Source organism: Enhydra lutris, unplaced genomic scaffold (assembly GCF_002288905.1).
Source record: "Enhydra lutris kenyoni isolate GAN:26980312 unplaced genomic scaffold, ASM228890v2 scaffoldscaffold65, whole genome shotgun sequence".
NCBI classification, from domain to species: Eukaryota; Metazoa; Chordata; class Mammalia; order Carnivora; family Mustelidae; genus Enhydra; species Enhydra lutris.
In genome coordinates this window covers 1,768,037-1,789,025 of record NW_019154149.1, presented here as the reverse complement: position 1 = coordinate 1,789,025, position 20,989 = coordinate 1,768,037, and positions in this window count along the sequence as shown.

Here is a 20,989-nt window from a genome sequence, read left to right as displayed (position 1 = left end):
AAGGTTTTTTAAAACTTTACAGACTTTCCTCAACTTACTATGGTTTGACTTACAATAGTTCAACTATGCAATGGTGTGAAAGCATTATCCATTCAGTAAAAACTGTACTCAGAATTTTGAATTTGGATCTTTTCCTGAGCTAGTGATAAGGATGTCTACTCGTTTCACATCTACTTAAAATTTTTCTGGTCATTCTACACAGTTTAGTAAGAAAATACAAAATTAAGGACATCCAGGTTAGAAAAGAAGCAAAACTATCTTTAATTAGAGATGACATAATGGTAAGTATGACGATCTTATAGATGCTCAAAAGTGCTATTAGAACCAATTAGTGAAATTAACAACTTTTCAAGATAATAAATATATGAAACATATTAATATGTGACCAATATACCACATTTTATATAGTCAATATATAACCACAATTGATCTATATATAATCAGTATTGATTTACACCAAATCAATATGCAAAAATCAATTGTACTTCAGAGGTTGAATTTTTAAAATTACTATTTATAACAACATCAAAAGTATGAAATACACAGAGATAAATTTCACTGAAGATATAGAAGTCTTCCACATTTAAAACTATAACACACTGCCAAGAGAAATTAAAGAAGACCCAAATGAATGAAGCAATATAACATAATCATGGATTGGAATACTCAAAATTGCTAATGTGCCAATTGTCCCCTAAACTAATCTAACAATTCATTGTAAAAATTCTAGTAGTCAAAATCTTAGCACAGTTTTTATGGAAATTAACAAGATAAATCTAAAATTTACATACAAAATGTCTAGCAAAGCAAAATTTTGAAAAAGAACAAAGTAGGGAGACTTATATTATTTGACCTAAAGTCTTATACATCTATTATAATCAAGACACTGTGACATTGGCAATAAAGTTAGATATACCAGTGGAACCAACAAAAAGAAAAGTTCAGAAATAGACTCATATATAAACTATCAGTTCACTAGGGTGCCTAGGTGGCTTTGCTGGTTAAGGGTTAAGCGGTTAAGCATCTGTCTTCAGCTCTGGTCATGATCCTGGATTCCCCAAGATTGAGTCTGACATTGGGTTCCCTGCTCAGTGGGGAGTCTGCTTCACTCTCTGCCCCTCACCTGGCTCTTGCTCTCTCTCGTATGCTCTCTCTCAAATAAATAAATAAATAAATAAAATCTTTTAAAAAACCTTATCAGTTGGCTTTTGATAAACATATTAAGGCAATTCTATGGAGAAAAATCATCTTTTCAAAAAATGATGCTGAAATAATTGCATAGCCATATGCTGAAAGAAATGAACTTCTACACTTACTTCACATCATATACAAAAAAAAAAAAAATCCCAAAATGGATCACTGATGTAAATGTAAGAGCTAAAACTACAACTTCTGTAAGAAACAGGAAAAAAAATTCCTAAGACACTTGGGTTTGGCAAAGATTTCTACAATATGATACAATATTCTAAAAAGATTTTTTTAAGTAATTGGACTTCATCAGAATTAAATAGTTTGGCTCTTCAAAAAGCACTAAAAAATGAAACAACAAGCTATATAATAAGAGAAAATACTTGCAAAACTTATATTCAACAAAGAATTTCCATTTAGAATCTATAAACAACTATTACAATTAACTAATAATAAAACAAAGAACTCAATGAAGTATAGACAAAAGAGGTATAAAAAAAAAGAACAAAAAACAACAAAACCCACTTCACCAAAGAAGACATATGAATGGCAAACAAATACATAAAAATCCCTTAAACTAGACAGAGAAACCGTAACAAGTACTTACAAGGATGAGTAGCAACTGAAACTCTTTTATACTACTGGTGAGGATTTAAAATGGCACAATCACCTTGGAAAACAATTTTTTTCTCTTAAAATGTTCAATATATATCCAGTATAGGATCTATTCATTCTACTCCTAGGTATTTATCCAAGAGAAATGAAATTATGGGTATATAAAAATATTTGTTTAAAATTTTTGATTATCTGCTTTGTTCATGGCAGCCCCAAATTGGAAACATCACAAATGTCTATCAAGAGGTGAATAGGGGTCCCTGGATGGCTCAGTGGGTTAAGCCTCTGCTTTTGGCTCAGGTCGTGCTCTCTGCTCAGCAGGGAACTTGCTTCCCCCTCTCTCTCTCTGCCTGCCTCTCTGCCTACTTGTGATCTCTCTCTGTCAAATAAATAAATAAAATCTTTAAAAAAAAAACAAAAAAAAAGGTGAATAGATAAATACCTTACAGTATATCCATAGAACAGAAAGCTACTCAGTAGAAAAAAGATGAATACAAATATGGATGAATCTCAAAATCTTTATGCTAAGTAAAAATATCCAAACAAAAAGGAGTACATATTTGATTGCATTTATATAAGTTCCTAGAAAAGAAATAAAAACTAATCTATATTGCCAAAAAGCAGATCATGGGTTACCTGAGGAAGAGGAGAGGTGGAAGGGATGGTAGGGAATGGTTATAAAGCGGCATGAGAAAACTTTTAGTGGTGAAGAATATGCTCATTATCTTGATTGTGGCGATTGGGGTGTGTGTGTGTGTATGTGTGTGTGTGTGTGAGAAAATGTATTATATTATGTACTGTCTATATAAGCAGTTTATTATAGGCCAGCTTAATAAACTGGCCAACTTAATAAAATGGTAAACAGTAATAAACAATAGACTTCATTACATACAGCATAATAAAAGAGAGAAAATTAACAAAATTTCACATACAAGCTATTAACCTCAGTCATGTCATCTTTTCTGAACCTCATTTTCCCAACCTTTAAAAAAAATGGGGAAAATAACAGTGCATCTCCATAACACTGTAAGGTGTAAAAACGAGCTAAGGCATATAAAAAGCTGATCCCTATGTCAGTTACATAATATACACTTGATAAATGCTCTTATTAAATTTAATATGGCAAACATACATAGGAATCTGAAAACACAAAGTGCCAAGCTGAAAGTGGTTCTATAGCTGCTCTAGAGTTATAAGAAATGTGGATATTAATGGCCATGCAAGAACAGACTACCAAAGCTTGTACGTACACAGGCGAGAAATAAGAACTGAGATCCCTGCTTAAAGCCCAGACTCCCTAAGTAATAGATGGCTCACCTGCAGCAAAAATAACAACAACAACAACAACAACAAAAAACCTTTCTGTCTTTTTATGGCCTTTGAATGGGAAATTCTTCAAAGATTTGGGAAACTCCAAGCTAACAATTAAAGGAGTCCAGATTAGTTTTTGTTTTGACCCTAGGGTAATCAGTAGAAGCAAATGCAAATTCTGCACAAATGGAAACATCCTCAAGCCAACACTCTTGGGATTTCTACAACTCCCTGGTAAACATAAGCTAACAATTCATACTTACAAAATGCATGTATAATCAAACTACCATAAGCAGGAATCGGAAAACAAAGAGCCAAATTAGTATGATAAAATGGCTTGAAAAAACGTAAAAAGGAACAAAACACAGAAAGGAAAGATATATATCTTTGAAAATAACAACTCAAGACCTCACGGACTGTTTACCTAAATAAAAAAAAAAATCAAAGACAGAGAAAGACAAATTAGAAATTACAAAGAATGCCCACTCATTCTTATTAGCAGAAAAACATGCTACAATATATTCTGTATTAAAAGACAAAATAAAATAAACAAAAACAACAAATTCCCACTGGTTTTACTGCTTTGGCCCTTGCTTCCCTGCAGTGTTTCTTCCACAAGGCATCAAGGGTAATCCTTCTAAAAAATAAGTCTGGTCGTATCAATCCCCCACTTAATACCCTCCAATGCCTTCACATTTTATTGAGAGAAAGACCATACTCTAGAAGGGCCCTGCCTTCTGTGCTACTCCTCTGACCTCATCTCATACCATTTTCCTCTTGCTTGCTCTTCTCCAGCTCCACTGATCTCTTCGCCATCTATTCTTGGGTAATGTCAAACACACGCTCATCTCACTGCCCTGTTGTCACTCACTCTTTCCTCTGCCTGAAATGTTTCCATGGCTATCCACTTAGTTCCAGCCTTCGCTTTCTACAGGTCTCTGATAGCTACTTTTTAAGGGGAGGCCTTCTCTGACCACTCTATGTAACAAAGTATACATACATACACCATAGACCTTCATGTTACTTACATACTGCTTTAAGATTTTCTTAACAATTTTCACCCTCTGTCATATTATATTTTTAATTTTACTTTTCCATGTAGATATTAAAAAATACTAAAAATTCATATAAGATAATTATAAGCAAGTGGTATAATAGTTAATGTAATCACCATCCAAATCAAGAAATAGCACCTTACCAGTATTCCAGAAGACTCCGTCTATCTCTTACAAATCATAAGCCCATCCATCTTCCCTAAGATAAAAAGTACATTGATGTTTTATAAAAACCTATGTTGGGCTTTTCTTTAGCTTTTACACATGAATATGTATCTATAAATAGTTTGATTTTCAGAGAAAGAGAACTATCATATGATCTCCCTGATATGAGGAAGTGGAGATGCAACGTTGGGGGTTTGGGGGATAGGAAAAGAATAAATGAAACAAGATGGGATCGGGAGGGAGACAAACCATAAGTGACTCTTAATCTCAAAAAACAAACTGAGAGTGACTGGGGGGGGGGGGGGTAGGGAGAGGGTAGTGGGGTTATGGACATTGGGGAGGGTATGTGATATGGTGATGCTGTGAAGTGTGTAAACCTGGCGATTCACAGACCTGTACTCTTGGGGCTAATAATACATTTTATGTTTATTAAAAAATTAAAAAATTTTTTAAAAAGTTTGATTTTGTTTGTTTGATCTTTTATAAACCTAATCATACTCTATGTATTTATTTGTATCTGGCTTTTACTCTTTCAACATTATTCTGAAGAATTATCCAAATTGTTGCATGTAGCTCTAAGTCATTCATTGGCATTGCCATATATGATTTCATTATATAGATATACCAAAGTTTATTGGTTCATCAATACTTTATGAGCATTTGTGTTATGTCCAGTCTGTACCTATAATAAATGATGCACCTATATGCACATTCTTATGCATGTATCTGATGCATATATGTCCACATTTCTCTAGGGCATTACCTGGGTATGAAATTTCCAAGCTTTTGATACACATATTTTCAATTTTACTGGATAATATAAACTGTTTTTCAGGGTGGTTGTACCAGTTTATACACTCCCCTATGCCATGTATGAGAATCCCCATCATTATATGTTTTCACTAATGCTAGACACTGTCTGGTCTTTATTAAGAAAGCAGTGAAATAAGAGTTAAAAAGGTCAATTTAAAGGACATATATAAGGCTGTGTCCCAAATATATTAAAGAAAACATATAGAGCATATACAATAATTAACAAGACGGAAGGCCATAAAGTAAGTCCAATAAGTTTCAAAGGATTACTATGTAGACCAGGTTCTTCTATCACAATGCAATTGAGTTAAAGGTCAAGGGATAAGAGGATTAATAAAAGAGCCTAAAAATTAGAGAACTTTTAAATATGCTTTTAAATACCTCATGGGTCAAGAAGAAATCATAATGGAAATAGGAAAATCTTTAGATCTTAATGAAAATACTACACATCAAATGAAAAATGATACATTTCAAAACTTGTGGGTGTAGTAAAGTCAAAGCAAATATCCAGAGAGAAAACATGGCCTTAAGTAATTATTTGAGGAGAGACATGAGCCAATTACCTAACTTAAGAGTTATATCAGTCAAGCGAACTCAGAGAATGAAAGAAAACAAAGACAAGGATAAAAGTAACGAAATAGGAGATAATGAAATAGAAAATAATGATAAAATAGGACCAACAAAGTCAACAGCTACTTCTTCAGCAGGAATAAGGAAATGGATAAATCTCTGTGAGAACAAAATAATATTGAAAACGTAAAGTACACATAACTAAAAATATAGCAGTTAATGATAAAATGGTGATCAGATATTATAATTAACTCTAGGCCTATAACCATCAAAGCCCAAACAAATGAGCAGTTTCTTTGAAAAATACCTTATCAACACACTTAAACACACATACACAGACATAGAGACTCAGGTAGTTATACAGGTATAATCTACAGATGTTCAAAGAACATATGTAACATATATACTTTTTATGGAGAATCAAAAAAGAGAGAATAATCTGGGTAGCATAAATTTAATACCAAAACCTGCCAAAGACATCAGCAGAAAGAAAAATCACAAGTCAATCTCTCAAACATAGAAGCAAAATTCTTAACTAAAAATAAAATAAAATTAATACGTATCCTAAGAGATCCTAAGACTGTAAGAATAGTTTTAACATTAGAAAACCAGTTGACAGATAAATGGAAAAAATCCAAATGAGTGCACCAACTTAAAAAAGATAAGAGTCTTACTTCATACCAGGAGCTTTACCATCTGAATCCATAATGTAGCTACATCATTTATATTCTTTCCTAATTACTGATGTTATTTAACATTATTGTTATTATGTAGCTATTACTGTCAATTAGTAGTATAAAATTAATAGTTCACAAAGCAGTGCACTGAAATTTTATGAATAATACCTTAGTCTCATTGATAAAACCAGTGTTTGCCTTGTGAGCTACAAAAGCACATATTGATATTAAATCCTTCATTTTCTTGTTGATAACATAATATTCTTTGCAGAACATCAATTTCTTAGTGATAATTTTTTTTCCTTCTTGGGTTGAAAAGGACTTAGTGGAAAAAAAGAAACATCTTTTAAAATATAAACCTATGTTTCCAAGTAAAATATATTTGCTGAAGATGACACATTTCCCAGAAAACACAGGGCAGTTTACAAAGATCCAGCCACCTGTTACTCTATTTTCATCAACTTTTCTCTCCCTTCCAGCTCAAAAGTTTGGGTTTCCACTTTATATAAAATTACATTAAACTACATGTTGTTATGTAAATAATATACTTTTGGGGTATATAATAGTGAATATTAGAAAAAATAGATTTTGTTATTTAAAATGGAATTACAGATTCTTTGCTCAAATAAGAAAAATGTAATTTCTTTTAAAACCAATATTATAGTACATAAGATCATCTCTATAACCAAGACTCTGCTTCCCTGAGGTGCTGGGGTATTGAAGTTTTATCTAAAAAAATGTTCCATGCTGGTTTTGTCATAATGGTCATTTACCCTGAATGGATTTTTCGATAGCAGCTCTGTACATAGCCTTGGAACAGGCAGATTGTAATACCTTTTCCTGAGATTGGGAATGAGTATTAGAACAAGAGAAGCAGGTAAGGAGGATCAATTACTTTCTTACATTGGATTTGACTTTCTTTAACTTGAACCAAACTCAACAAACCAGAACCTGTATATATTGCTGATGTCAGAAGAAAAGGTCAATAGTTGTGATAAAAATTTTGATGTGACTATAGTAAAAGGCACATGATTTGGGCCTGTCTGGGAAATGGAATTCTCCTCTACAATAAAATACAATAGAGCTTAATATTTAAACTATATTTTCCTTACATCACAAATCAAAACCATGAATTAAAAAAAAAAAACCTCCAGTGACCTGAGAAAAGAGGTAACTGAATATTACTATCTTATATATAAATGGTACTTAAAAGCTGAAAAATATTTCCTTCCCAAGTAATTCTCACTTCACATAGGAGAAAATGGATGTTAAGTAACATAACTGACATAATACAATTAGTATTACTATAAGGACTAGAAAACATTTTTTAAAAATATTTTATTTGTTTATTAGAGAGAGAGAGTGAGCGAGCATGAGTGGGGGAAGGAGCAGACAAAGAGGGAGAAGTAGATTCCCTGCTGAGCCAGAAGCCCCATGTGGGACTCCATCCCAGGATCCCAGGAACATGACCTGAGCTAGTCAGACACGTAACCGACTGAGCCACCCAGATGCTCCTAATATTTATCAAGTGAATCCTTTCTCCATGCCAGGTAAGTATCCATAAACACCTGTACATGGCAGCTGCTAGGTTGGTTTGCCCCAGTTCCATAGATTTGATCAGTAAGGAGACATCAAAGAGAGATAGATCTACTTCATTACTTACATAAGGAACAAAAACAAAATCAGCATGGTTCACCTTCACATGTCCTGGATTCTCAAGATGACACTGAATCAGAGGAGCCAGATGACAAATGACTCAAGTGGTGGTTCACTATGTCATAGAGGAGCTGAACAGTTTCATAGATTTACACAGAAGCTTGGAGTGGAGCAAAGTTGGAAATTCCTGTGACTCCTTAGAACCAGAGAGAATGATCAACTGACTTATAGAAGCCTTCTGCAAGATAGGGAGCCTCCCACAAGATAGGGAGGTGGATGAGAAACAGATTTGTGAGAGTCTTCACAAGACTCCCATCTTGCCATGTTCCTGGGAGAGTCACAGAGTGTTCTGCCAAGATTCAGAGCAAATTGTGGTCAAGCCTTGCCTACATGGCCTATGTGGATACATGCAAGGTCTCCCAGAGCTAGGATTGAGCCATTCCTCTACATGTGCATTACCTAATTTAATCTTCAGGAAAGATAATATAATTATCTCTCTTTTACCAGTAGAGGCCCCAAGACCTAAAATGGTTAAATAATTGTATGTCCAAAGGCACAGATTATCACTTTGGATTTGGGAGGCTATAAGTAACAGAACACCCATTTAGAGAGGTTTAAACAATGGAAGTATTTTTTAAAAAAATTATTTATTTATGAGAGAGAGAGAGAGCAAGCAAGCATGGGGGGTGGGGAGCAGAGGGAGAGGGAGAAGAAGACTCCCCACTGAGCAAGGAGCCCAATGTGAGGCTCCATCCTGGGTCTCCAGAGTCATGACCTGAGCCCAAGGCAGACGCTTAACTGACTGAGCCACCCAGGCATCCCAACAATGGAAGGATTTAATCTTCTCACCAAGAATTCTGAGAGTTAGTGATTCCAGAGTCCGTCTGGCAGTTCTTTTAAGTCACTAGGTACCTATATTCTTACCATAATTCTACTCTGTCCCCTTTACTGTGTGAACTCTTTGTCCTCAGGCTTGTCACTTCATAGTCACAAGATAGCTGTAGCTCCAAATACCTTATCACCACAGGACAGTGATCAAAGCAGAAGGAGGGAAGGTGCTACCCCAATGAAGTCAGACTTTTACTAGCAAGGAAGGAAGGGGGAAATGGTCAGTGGGTTAGCAACCAAGGAACAATGCCTGCCACACACAAATAATCAGTATTGGAATTAAAACTAGAGGAGGAACTCATATTTTTGGAATTTCAGTCTACTACTGCCAAAGATAACATTTATTTCCTACATGCCTATTTGCAAGAGGAAAATCTGATGTCTTCTATCACTTGATGAATGGATAAAACAGATTTTATTATCAATACACCTCAGCTTCTAGGTAAATCTCTTAGGCTTATCCCTGTCTAAGTCTGCACAGAGCAAACTAGATGCCCTTGAGCTAAATTGGAAAGTTATTGTGTTTTCAGTAAGTGATCAGGATCAGGCTTTTCTTTTGCATAAAATGCCAGTGGGAATGGTCGCATGGCTTCTTGTCCCAGGTGGAACGTGATTAGATACAGTGTGTTTACCTCTGGACAGAATCTTTGAAGACAGTGTTGACAAACTTTTTTATGTAAAGGGCCAGACAGTCAGTATTTGAGACTTTCCGGGCCATATACAAGCTGTAACAGCTATTCAACTCTGCAAAAGCAGCCATAGACAACACACAGACAAATGAATACAGTTGTGTTCTAATAAAACAGACAGTGGGCTGGGTTTGTCCCACAAACCATAGGTGCCAACCCCTGCTTAAAGAGATCATGAACAAATCACCATGTTCCCTTCCTGCTGGTCAGAATGAGAAGTGATGTTCCAAAAATTAGAGTCCATTGGCCTGGATTCATCAGTGAGGATGATGTGGAGCCGAACACCCAGGAAACACAGATGGATGTGTAGTGGGACCAAGATATAAACTTTGTTGAAGTCACTGAGACCTTTAAGTTGTTTGTTAACACAGCATGTCCTAGCTATCTTGACTAACACATGTTTATTTATTATTTAATTAATTGAACTATATTCTCTTGGTAATAAAGAGAAAATAATAAAGAATGGAATATTTAATAGTGAGAGAAATATGGAAGCTTCTTAAGTTGCCTACATCCAACATTAAAGGTTTATCAGTCCTGTAAATGGATGTGATTCGTTAGTGTTATTGTCTGACCCACATTTTCCATTTTATTGGTAGACTCCTTTTTGACTACATGACTCACATGTATAGTATCATTTAATATTTATCACTTTATGGGAAGGTACTCAAATCTCTCTGCCCACAGAGCCCATCTGTAAAGAAAGGAATGTTGAAGAGACAAATGGAATCAGATTACTGAGAAAGAAAGAAGGGGTCACTACCAGAGCATAGGTGGAGGCAACAGCCTTGAATTGGAGAAAGAACCCCACTGAGACCAGGGAGAAAGCAGTAAAACCCAGCAATAAGCACAGTTGATGTTGGAAACTTTAGATTAGCAATCATATTAGCATATATTATTCATAACATTCTCTACTTTCTTATAATCTTTACAATAATTCTGCAAATTAAGTAGTATCTTTTTTTTATTTTATTTATTTGTCAGAGAGAGAGAGGGAGAGAGAGCGAGCACAGGCAGACAGAGTGGCAGGCAGAGGCAGAGGGAGAAGCAGGCTCCCTGCCGAGCAAGGAGCCCAATATGGGACTCGATCCCAGGATGCTGGGATCATGACCTGAGCTGAAGGCAGACGCTTAACCAACTGAGCCAACCAGGCCTCCCAAGTAGTATCTTCTTAAATGTCCTTAAAGTTAAGGATGGCATAACTCAGAGAGGTTAAGTAACTTAGCTAAGGTGATAGGTTAATAAATGGTAGAGTGAAGATTCAAATTTGAAGATTCTTAATTCAAAAATCTGGGTGTTATATGCAACTAATGAATCATTGAACACTACAACAAAAACTTCTGTACTATATGCTGGCTAACTGAACGTAATAAAATAAATTAATTTTAAAAATCTGGGTCAAGAAATCACTCAATAGTAAGCTTCTTGAGGACAAGGGTAGTGTTTTATTCCATAACTTATGCCACTGGTTCTCAAACAGAGGATCATTCTGTGCCTCAGGGGGCATTGAGCTAAAGGTAGAAATATTTTGGGTTGTCAACAACTGGGTATATGAGGGCCACTACCAGCATCCACTGGGAAGACCATGCATGCTGCCTAGTATCCTACAGGGCATAGTCCCCAACAAGAAAAAAAATCTCAGCCCAAAAGTTCAGTAGTGTGGAGACCAAGAAACACTGCTCTACACCTCATCTCCGTTTGCACAAATATTTACAGTCATAGGTACTGATTGAGTGTTGAATTGAAAACAGGGGTTTCTGTTTCACAGAATAATTTTTAAGTACTAAAATTGAGAACTGCCTATCCATGCTAGATTTACCAAAATGTGAGACTTCAGATACTACCATTGTTAGATAACATACAGTTTTTTGGTAGTATTTGTTTATGTACTACCAGACAAACAAAACAACTTGCCCCAACTCCCATAAATCATAGTAGGGGCATATGTTTTATTTACCATTCCTTGCCACTGTTCTCCAGGCACTTTTGTATTCAGACTATTAAGCATTTTAACACAATTAAAATATTTAAATGCAGCAACAGACAAGTATTTTTAAACTTAGTTTTAAATGTTCTCACAAACTGAGTATTCTGAATACCAATAGCTTGCTGATGCTGCAGCAGATCCCCACAGACACAATGTATTCTGACCCTTGCTGACACATGATTATAATTAGGAAACACTGGGGAATCAGTGCATTCGCCCCTCAGTAAATACCTATGATCTTACAGACATCAAAAGAGAAAATGTCAGCAATAGGTGTGATAAAAAAGGACTCCCTAGGCAATGAGATAAACCAGACCCAGAAGCTAATATAAACAATGTGTGTTGAAAATTCTGAACAGTGACGATCTGGCTACTTCCAGGTCCTCCCTTCCTATTCCTTCTACTATATACACATCCATCTCTTCCATATCCATCTATCATACTGTGCTTGAGGAATGGGATTGTCCTGTCCTAAAGTTCAAAAGTGACTATGTCACTTATTTTTGCAATGTTCTGCCTATGTAATAAAATACACTCTCAGGCCACTAACAATCTGGCATTTTCCCTACTTCCCTTAGCCCACTTTATGCTTTAGTCAAAACTACTCATTTCCGTCTATAAACCATGCTTCCTTTCCTATTTCCTTTACCTAGTATACTTTTACCTCTTCAACCAGGTTTTTCTCATTAAGTACCTATCCAACATTCTAGGCTTTGGAACTCTTTTTTTTGGGATAGGAAAAGAATAAATGAAACAAGATGGGATCGGGAGGGAGACAAACCATAAGTGACTCTTAATCTCACAAAACAAACTGAGAGTGACTGAGGGGGAGGGGGGTAGGGAGAGGGTAGTGGGGTTATGGACATTGGGGAGGGTATGTGATATGGTGATGCTGTGAAGTGTGTAAACCTGGCGATTCACAGACCTGTACTCTTGGGGCTAATAATACATTTTATGTTTATTAAAAAATTAAAAAATTTTTTAAAAAGTTTGATTTTGTTTGTTTGATCTTTTATAAACCTAATCATACTCTATGTATTTATTTGTATCTGGCTTTTACTCTTTCAACATTATTCTGAAGAATTATCCAAATTGTTGCATGTAGCTCTAAGTCATTCATTGGCATTGCCATATATGATTTCATTATATAGATATACCAAAGTTTATTGGTTCATCAATACTTTATGAGCATTTGTGTTATGTCCAGTCTGTACCTATAATAAATGATGCACCTATATGCACATTCTTATGCATGTATCTGATGCATATATGTCCACATTTCTCTAGGGCATTACCTGGGTATGAAATTTCCAAGCTTTTGATACACATATTTTCAATTTTACTGGATAATATAAACTGTTTTTCAGGGTGGTTGTACCAGTTTATACACTCCCCTATGCCATGTATGAGAATCCCCATCATTATATGTTTTCACTAATGCTAGACACTGTCTGGTCTTTATTAAGAAAGCAGTGAAATAAGAGTTAAAAAGGTCAATTTAAAGGACATATATAAGGCTGTGTCCCAAATATATTAAAGAAAACATATAGAGCATATACAATAATTAACAAGACGGAAGGCCATAAAGTAAGTCCAATAAGTTTCAAAGGATTACTATGTAGACCAGGTTCTTCTATCACAATGCAATTGAGTTAAAGGTCAAGGGATAAGAGGATTAATAAAAGAGCCTAAAAATTAGAGAACTTTTAAATATGCTTTTAAATACCTCATGGGTCAAGAAGAAATCATAATGGAAATAGGAAAATCTTTAGATCTTAATGAAAATACTACACATCAAATGAAAAATGATACATTTCAAAACTTGTGGGTGTAGTAAAGTCAAAGCAAATATCCAGAGAGAAAACATGGCCTTAAGTAATTATTTGAGGAGAGACATGAGCCAATTACCTAACTTAAGAGTTATATCAGTCAAGCGAACTCAGAGAATGAAAGAAAACAAAGACAAGGATAAAAGTAACGAAATAGGAGATAATGAAATAGAAAATAATGATAAAATAGGACCAACAAAGTCAACAGCTACTTCTTCAGCAGGAATAAGGAAATGGATAAATCTCTGTGAGAACAAAATAATATTGAAAACGTAAAGTACACATAACTAAAAATATAGCAGTTAATGATAAAATGGTGATCAGATATTATAATTAACTCTAGGCCTATAACCATCAAAGCCCAAACAAATGAGCAGTTTCTTTGAAAAATACCTTATCAACACACTTAAACACACATACACAGACATAGAGACTCAGGTAGTTATACAGGTATAATCTACAGATGTTCAAAGAACATATGTAACATATATACTTTTTATGGAGAATCAAAAAAGAGAGAATAATCTGGGTAGCATAAATTTAATACCAAAACCTGCCAAAGACATCAGCAGAAAGAAAAATCACAAGTCAATCTCTCAAACATAGAAGCAAAATTCTTAACTAAAAATAAAATAAAATTAATACGTATCCTAAGAGATCCTAAGACTGTAAGAATAGTTTTAACATTAGAAAACCAGTTGACAGATAAATGGAAAAAATCCAAATGAGTGCACCAACTTAAAAAAGATAAGAGTCTTACTTCATACCAGGAGCTTTACCATCTGAATCCATAATGTAGCTACATCATTTATATTCTTTCCTAATTACTGATGTTATTTAACATTATTGTTATTATGTAGCTATTACTGTCAATTAGTAGTATAAAATTAATAGTTCACAAAGCAGTGCACTGAAATTTTATGAATAATACCTTAGTCTCATTGATAAAACCAGTGTTTGCCTTGTGAGCTACAAAAGCACATATTGATATTAAATCCTTCATTTTCTTGTTGATAACATAATATTCTTTGCAGAACATCAATTTCTTAGTGATAATTTTTTTTCCTTCTTGGGTTGAAAAGGACTTAGTGGAAAAAAAGAAACATCTTTTAAAATATAAACCTATGTTTCCAAGTAAAATATATTTGCTGAAGATGACACATTTCCCAGAAAACACAGGGCAGTTTACAAAGATCCAGCCACCTGTTACTCTATTTTCATCAACTTTTCTCTCCCTTCCAGCTCAAAAGTTTGGGTTTCCACTTTATATAAAATTACATTAAACTACATGTTGTTATGTAAATAATATACTTTTGGGGTATATAATAGTGAATATTAGAAAAAATAGATTTTGTTATTTAAAATGGAATTACAGATTCTTTGCTCAAATAAGAAAAATGTAATTTCTTTTAAAACCAATATTATAGTACATAAGATCATCTCTATAACCAAGACTCTGCTTCCCTGAGGTGCTGGGGTATTGAAGTTTTATCTAAAAAAATGTTCCATGCTGGTTTTGTCATAATGGTCATTTACCCTGAATGGATTTTTCGATAGCAGCTCTGTACATAGCCTTGGAACAGGCAGATTGTAATACCTTTTCCTGAGATTGGGAATGAGTATTAGAACAAGAGAAGCAGGTAAGGAGGATCAATTACTTTCTTACATTGGATTTGACTTTCTTTAACTTGAACCAAACTCAACAAACCAGAACCTGTATATATTGCTGATGTCAGAAGAAAAGGTCAATAGTTGTGATAAAAATTTTGATGTGACTATAGTAAAAGGCACATGATTTGGGCCTGTCTGGGAAATGGAATTCTCCTCTACAATAAAATACAATAGAGCTTAATATTTAAACTATATTTTCCTTACATCACAAATCAAAACCATGAATTAAAAAAAAAAAACCTCCAGTGACCTGAGAAAAGAGGTAACTGAATATTACTATCTTATATATAAATGGTACTTAAAAGCTGAAAAATATTTCCTTCCCAAGTAATTCTCACTTCACATAGGAGAAAATGGATGTTAAGTAACATAACTGACATAATACAATTAGTATTACTATAAGGACTAGAAAACATTTTTTAAAAATATTTTATTTGTTTATTAGAGAGAGAGAGTGAGCGAGCATGAGTGGGGGAAGGAGCAGACAAAGAGGGAGAAGTAGATTCCCTGCTGAGCCAGAAGCCCCATGTGGGACTCCATCCCAGGATCCCAGGAACATGACCTGAGCTAGTCAGACACGTAACCGACTGAGCCACCCAGATGCTCCTAATATTTATCAAGTGAATCCTTTCTCCATGCCAGGTAAGTATCCATAAACACCTGTACATGGCAGCTGCTAGGTTGGTTTGCCCCAGTTCCATAGATTTGATCAGTAAGGAGACATCAAAGAGAGATAGATCTACTTCATTACTTACATAAGGAACAAAAACAAAATCAGCATGGTTCACCTTCACATGTCCTGGATTCTCAAGATGACACTGAATCAGAGGAGCCAGATGACAAATGACTCAAGTGGTGGTTCACTATGTCATAGAGGAGCTGAACAGTTTCATAGATTTACACAGAAGCTTGGAGTGGAGCAAAGTTGGAAATTCCTGTGACTCCTTAGAACCAGAGAGAATGATCAACTGACTTATAGAAGCCTTCTGCAAGATAGGGAGCCTCCCACAAGATAGGGAGGTGGATGAGAAACAGATTTGTGAGAGTCTTCACAAGACTCCCATCTTGCCATGTTCCTGGGAGAGTCACAGAGTGTTCTGCCAAGATTCAGAGCAAATTGTGGTCAAGCCTTGCCTACATGGCCTATGTGGATACATGCAAGGTCTCCCAGAGCTAGGATTGAGCCATTCCTCTACATGTGCATTACCTAATTTAATCTTCAGGAAAGATAATATAATTATCTCTCTTTTACCAGTAGAGGCCCCAAGACCTAAAATGGTTAAATAATTGTATGTCCAAAGGCACAGATTATCACTTTGGATTTGGGAGGCTATAAGTAACAGAACACCCATTTAGAGAGGTTTAAACAATGGAAGTATTTTTTAAAAAAATTATTTATTTATGAGAGAGAGAGAGAGCAAGCAAGCATGGGGGGTGGGGAGCAGAGGGAGAGGGAGAAGAAGACTCCCCACTGAGCAAGGAGCCCAATGTGAGGCTCCATCCTGGGTCTCCAGAGTCATGACCTGAGCCCAAGGCAGACGCTTAACTGACTGAGCCACCCAGGCATCCCAACAATGGAAGGATTTAATCTTCTCACCAAGAATTCTGAGAGTTAGTGATTCCAGAGTCCGTCTGGCAGTTCTTTTAAGTCACTAGGTACCTATATTCTTACCATAATTCTACTCTGTCCCCTTTACTGTGTGAACTCTTTGTCCTCAGGCTTGTCACTTCATAGTCACAAGATAGCTGTAGCTCCAAATACCTTATCACCACAGGACAGTGATCAAAGCAGAAGGAGGGAAGGTGCTACCCCAATGAAGTCAGACTTTTACTAGCAAGGAAGGAAGGGGGAAATGGTCAGTGGGTTAGCAACCAAGGAACAATGCCTGCCACACACAAATAATCAGTATTGGAATTAAAACTAGAGGAGGAACTCATATTTTTGGAATTTCAGTCTACTACTGCCAAAGATAACATTTATTTCCTACATGCCTATTTGCAAGAGGAAAATCTGATGTCTTCTATCACTTGATGAATGGATAAAACAGATTTTATTATCAATACACCTCAGCTTCTAGGTAAATCTCTTAGGCTTATCCCTGTCTAAGTCTGCACAGAGCAAACTAGATGCCCTTGAGCTAAATTGGAAAGTTATTGTGTTTTCAGTAAGTGATCAGGATCAGGCTTTTCTTTTGCATAAAATGCCAGTGGGAATGGTCGCATGGCTTCTTGTCCCAGGTGGAACGTGATTAGATACAGTGTGTTTACCTCTGGACAGAATCTTTGAAGACAGTGTTGACAAACTTTTTTATGTAAAGGGCCAGACAGTCAGTATTTGAGACTTTCCGGGCCATATACAAGCTGTAACAGCTATTCAACTCTGCAAAAGCAGCCATAGACAACACACAGACAAATGAATACAGTTGTGTTCTAATAAAACAGACAGTGGGCTGGGTTTGTCCCACAAACCATAGGTGCCAACCCCTGCTTAAAGAGATCATGAACAAATCACCATGTTCCCTTCCTGCTGGTCAGAATGAGAAGTGATGTTCCAAAAATTAGAGTCCATTGGCCTGGATTCATCAGTGAGGATGATGTGGAGCCGAACACCCAGGAAACACAGATGGATGTGTAGTGGGACCAAGATATAAACTTTGTTGAAGTCACTGAGACCTTTAAGTTGTTTGTTAACACAGCATGTCCTAGCTATCTTGACTAACACATGTTTATTTATTATTTAATTAATTGAACTATATTCTCTTGGTAATAAAGAGAAAATAATAAAGAATGGAATATTTAATAGTGAGAGAAATATGGAAGCTTCTTAAGTTGCCTACATCCAACATTAAAGGTTTATCAGTCCTGTAAATGGATGTGATTCGTTAGTGTTATTGTCTGACCCACATTTTCCATTTTATTGGTAGACTCCTTTTTGACTACATGACTCACATGTATAGTATCATTTAATATTTATCACTTTATGGGAAGGTACTCAAATCTCTCTGCCCACAGAGCCCATCTGTAAAGAAAGGAATGTTGAAGAGACAAATGGAATCAGATTACTGAGAAAGAAAGAAGGGGTCACTACCAGAGCATAGGTGGAGGCAACAGCCTTGAATTGGAGAAAGAACCCCACTGAGACCAGGGAGAAAGCAGTAAAACCCAGCAATAAGCACAGTTGATGTTGGAAACTTTAGATTAGCAATCATATTAGCATATATTATTCATAACATTCTCTACTTTCTTATAATCTTTACAATAATTCTGCAAATTAAGTAGTATCTTTTTTTTATTTTATTTATTTGTCAGAGAGAGAGAGGGAGAGAGAGCGAGCACAGGCAGACAGAGTGGCAGGCAGAGGCAGAGGGAGAAGCAGGCTCCCTGCCGAGCAAGGAGCCCAATATGGGACTCGATCCCAGGATGCTGGGATCATGACCTGAGCTGAAGGCAGACGCTTAACCAACTGAGCCAACCAGGCCTCCCAAGTAGTATCTTCTTAAATGTCCTTAAAGTTAAGGATGGCATAACTCAGAGAGGTTAAGTAACTTAGCTAAGGTGATAGGTTAATAAATGGTAGAGTGAAGATTCAAATTTGAAGATTCTTAATTCAAAAATCTGGGTGTTATATGCAACTAATGAATCATTGAACACTACAACAAAAACTTCTGTACTATATGCTGGCTAACTGAACGTAATAAAATAAATTAATTTTAAAAATCTGGGTCAAGAAATCACTCAATAGTAAGCTTCTTGAGGACAAGGGTAGTGTTTTATTCCATAACTTATGCCACTGGTTCTCAAACAGAGGATCATTCTGTGCCTCAGGGGGCATTGAGCTAAAGGTAGAAATATTTTGGGTTGTCAACAACTGGGTATATGAGGGCCACTACCAGCATCCACTGGGAAGACCATGCATGCTGCCTAGTATCCTACAGGGCATAGTCCCCAACAAGAAAAAAAATCTCAGCCCAAAAGTTCAGTAGTGTGGAGACCAAGAAACACTGCTCTACACCTCATCTCCGTTTGCACAAATATTTACAGTCATAGGTACTGATTGAGTGTTGAATTGAAAACAGGGGTTTCTGTTTCACAGAATAATTTTTAAGTACTAAAATTGAGAACTGCCTATCCATGCTAGATTTACCAAAATGTGAGACTTCAGATACTACCATTGTTAGATAACATACAGTTTTTTGGTAGTATTTGTTTATGTACTACCAGACAAACAAAACAACTTGCCCCAACTCCCATAAATCATAGTAGGGGCATATGTTTTATTTACCATTCCTTGCCACTGTTCTCCAGGCACTTTTGTATTCAGACTATTAAGCATTTTAACACAATTAAAATATTTAAATGCAGCAACAGACAAGTATTTTTAAACTTAGTTTTAAATGTTCTCACAAACTGAGTATTCTGAATACCAATAGCTTGCTGATGCTGCAGCAGATCCCCACAGACACAATGTATTCTGACCCTTGCTGACACATGATTATAATTAGGAAACACTGGGGAATCAGTGCATTCGCCCCTCAGTAAATACCTATGATCTTACAGACATCAAAAGAGAAAATGTCAGCAATAGGTGTGATAAAAAAGGACTCCCTAGGCAATGAGATAAACCAGACCCAGAAGCTAATATAAACAATGTGTGTTGAAAATTCTGAACAGTGACGATCTGGCTACTTCCAGGTCCTCCCTTCCTATTCCTTCTACTATATACACATCCATCTCTTCCATATCCATCTATCATACTGTGCTTGAGGAATGGGATTGTCCTGTCCTAAAGTTCAAAAGTGACTATGTCACTTATTTTTGCAATGTTCTGCCTATGTAATAAAATACACTCTCAGGCCACTAACAATCTGGCATTTTCCCTACTTCCCTTAGCCCACTTTATGCTTTAGTCAAAACTACTCATTTCCGTCTATAAACCATGCTTCCTTTCCTATTTCCTTTACCTAGTATACTTTTACCTCTTCAACCAGGTTTTTCTCATTAAGTACCTATCCAACATTCTAGGCTTTGGAACTCTTTTTTTTAAGATTTTATTTATTTATTTGACAGAGATCACAAGTAGGCAGAGAGGCATGCAGAGAGAGAGAGGAGGAAGCAGGCTCCCTGCTGAGCAGAAAGCCCCGATGTGGGGCTCAATCCCAGGACCCTGAGATCATGACCTGAGTCAAAGGCAGAGGCTTAACCTACTGAGCCACCCAGGTACCCCTAGGCTTTGGCACCCTTAATATCAATGAATCCATTAGAGAAAAGTACTGTACTATTTGTCCTTGGTTTTTTTTAAAGATTTTATTTATTTATTTGACAGAGATCACAAGTAGGCAGAGAGGCAGGCAGAGAGTGAGAGAGGAGGAAGCAGGCTCCCTGCTGGGCAGAGAGCCCGATGTGGGGCTCGATCCCAGGACCCTGGGATCATGACCTGAGCCAAAGGCAGAGGCTTTAACCCACTGAGCCACCCAGGCGCCCCCTATTTGTCCTTGTTAATGGTGACCTTAACAAACTGACACATCGGAGGCACTCAAGAACCAAACTTTTAAATATGTAAACAAAGTAATGAACTATAGAATAGAATCATTCATGGACAAATAACAGTATATCGTGAGCCAAGGAATATGATTTAATCAATTCCATGCATTTGAGGTCCATAGGATAAAGATAAAGACAAAGAAGAAGAGAAACACATTTCCTCATTATTTTAGCTATTGGGAGGTCATGAAAACAGCAGTCAGGGAAAAACAGAATGAAATCAATGCTTTTGAGAGGCAGTTCTTTGCATAAAGAGGAAGTGGACTGGGAGATACTGAATTATGGGATATGGATGAATTTGAGAGGCATTCAAAGAAAAACAGACCTTAAGTTT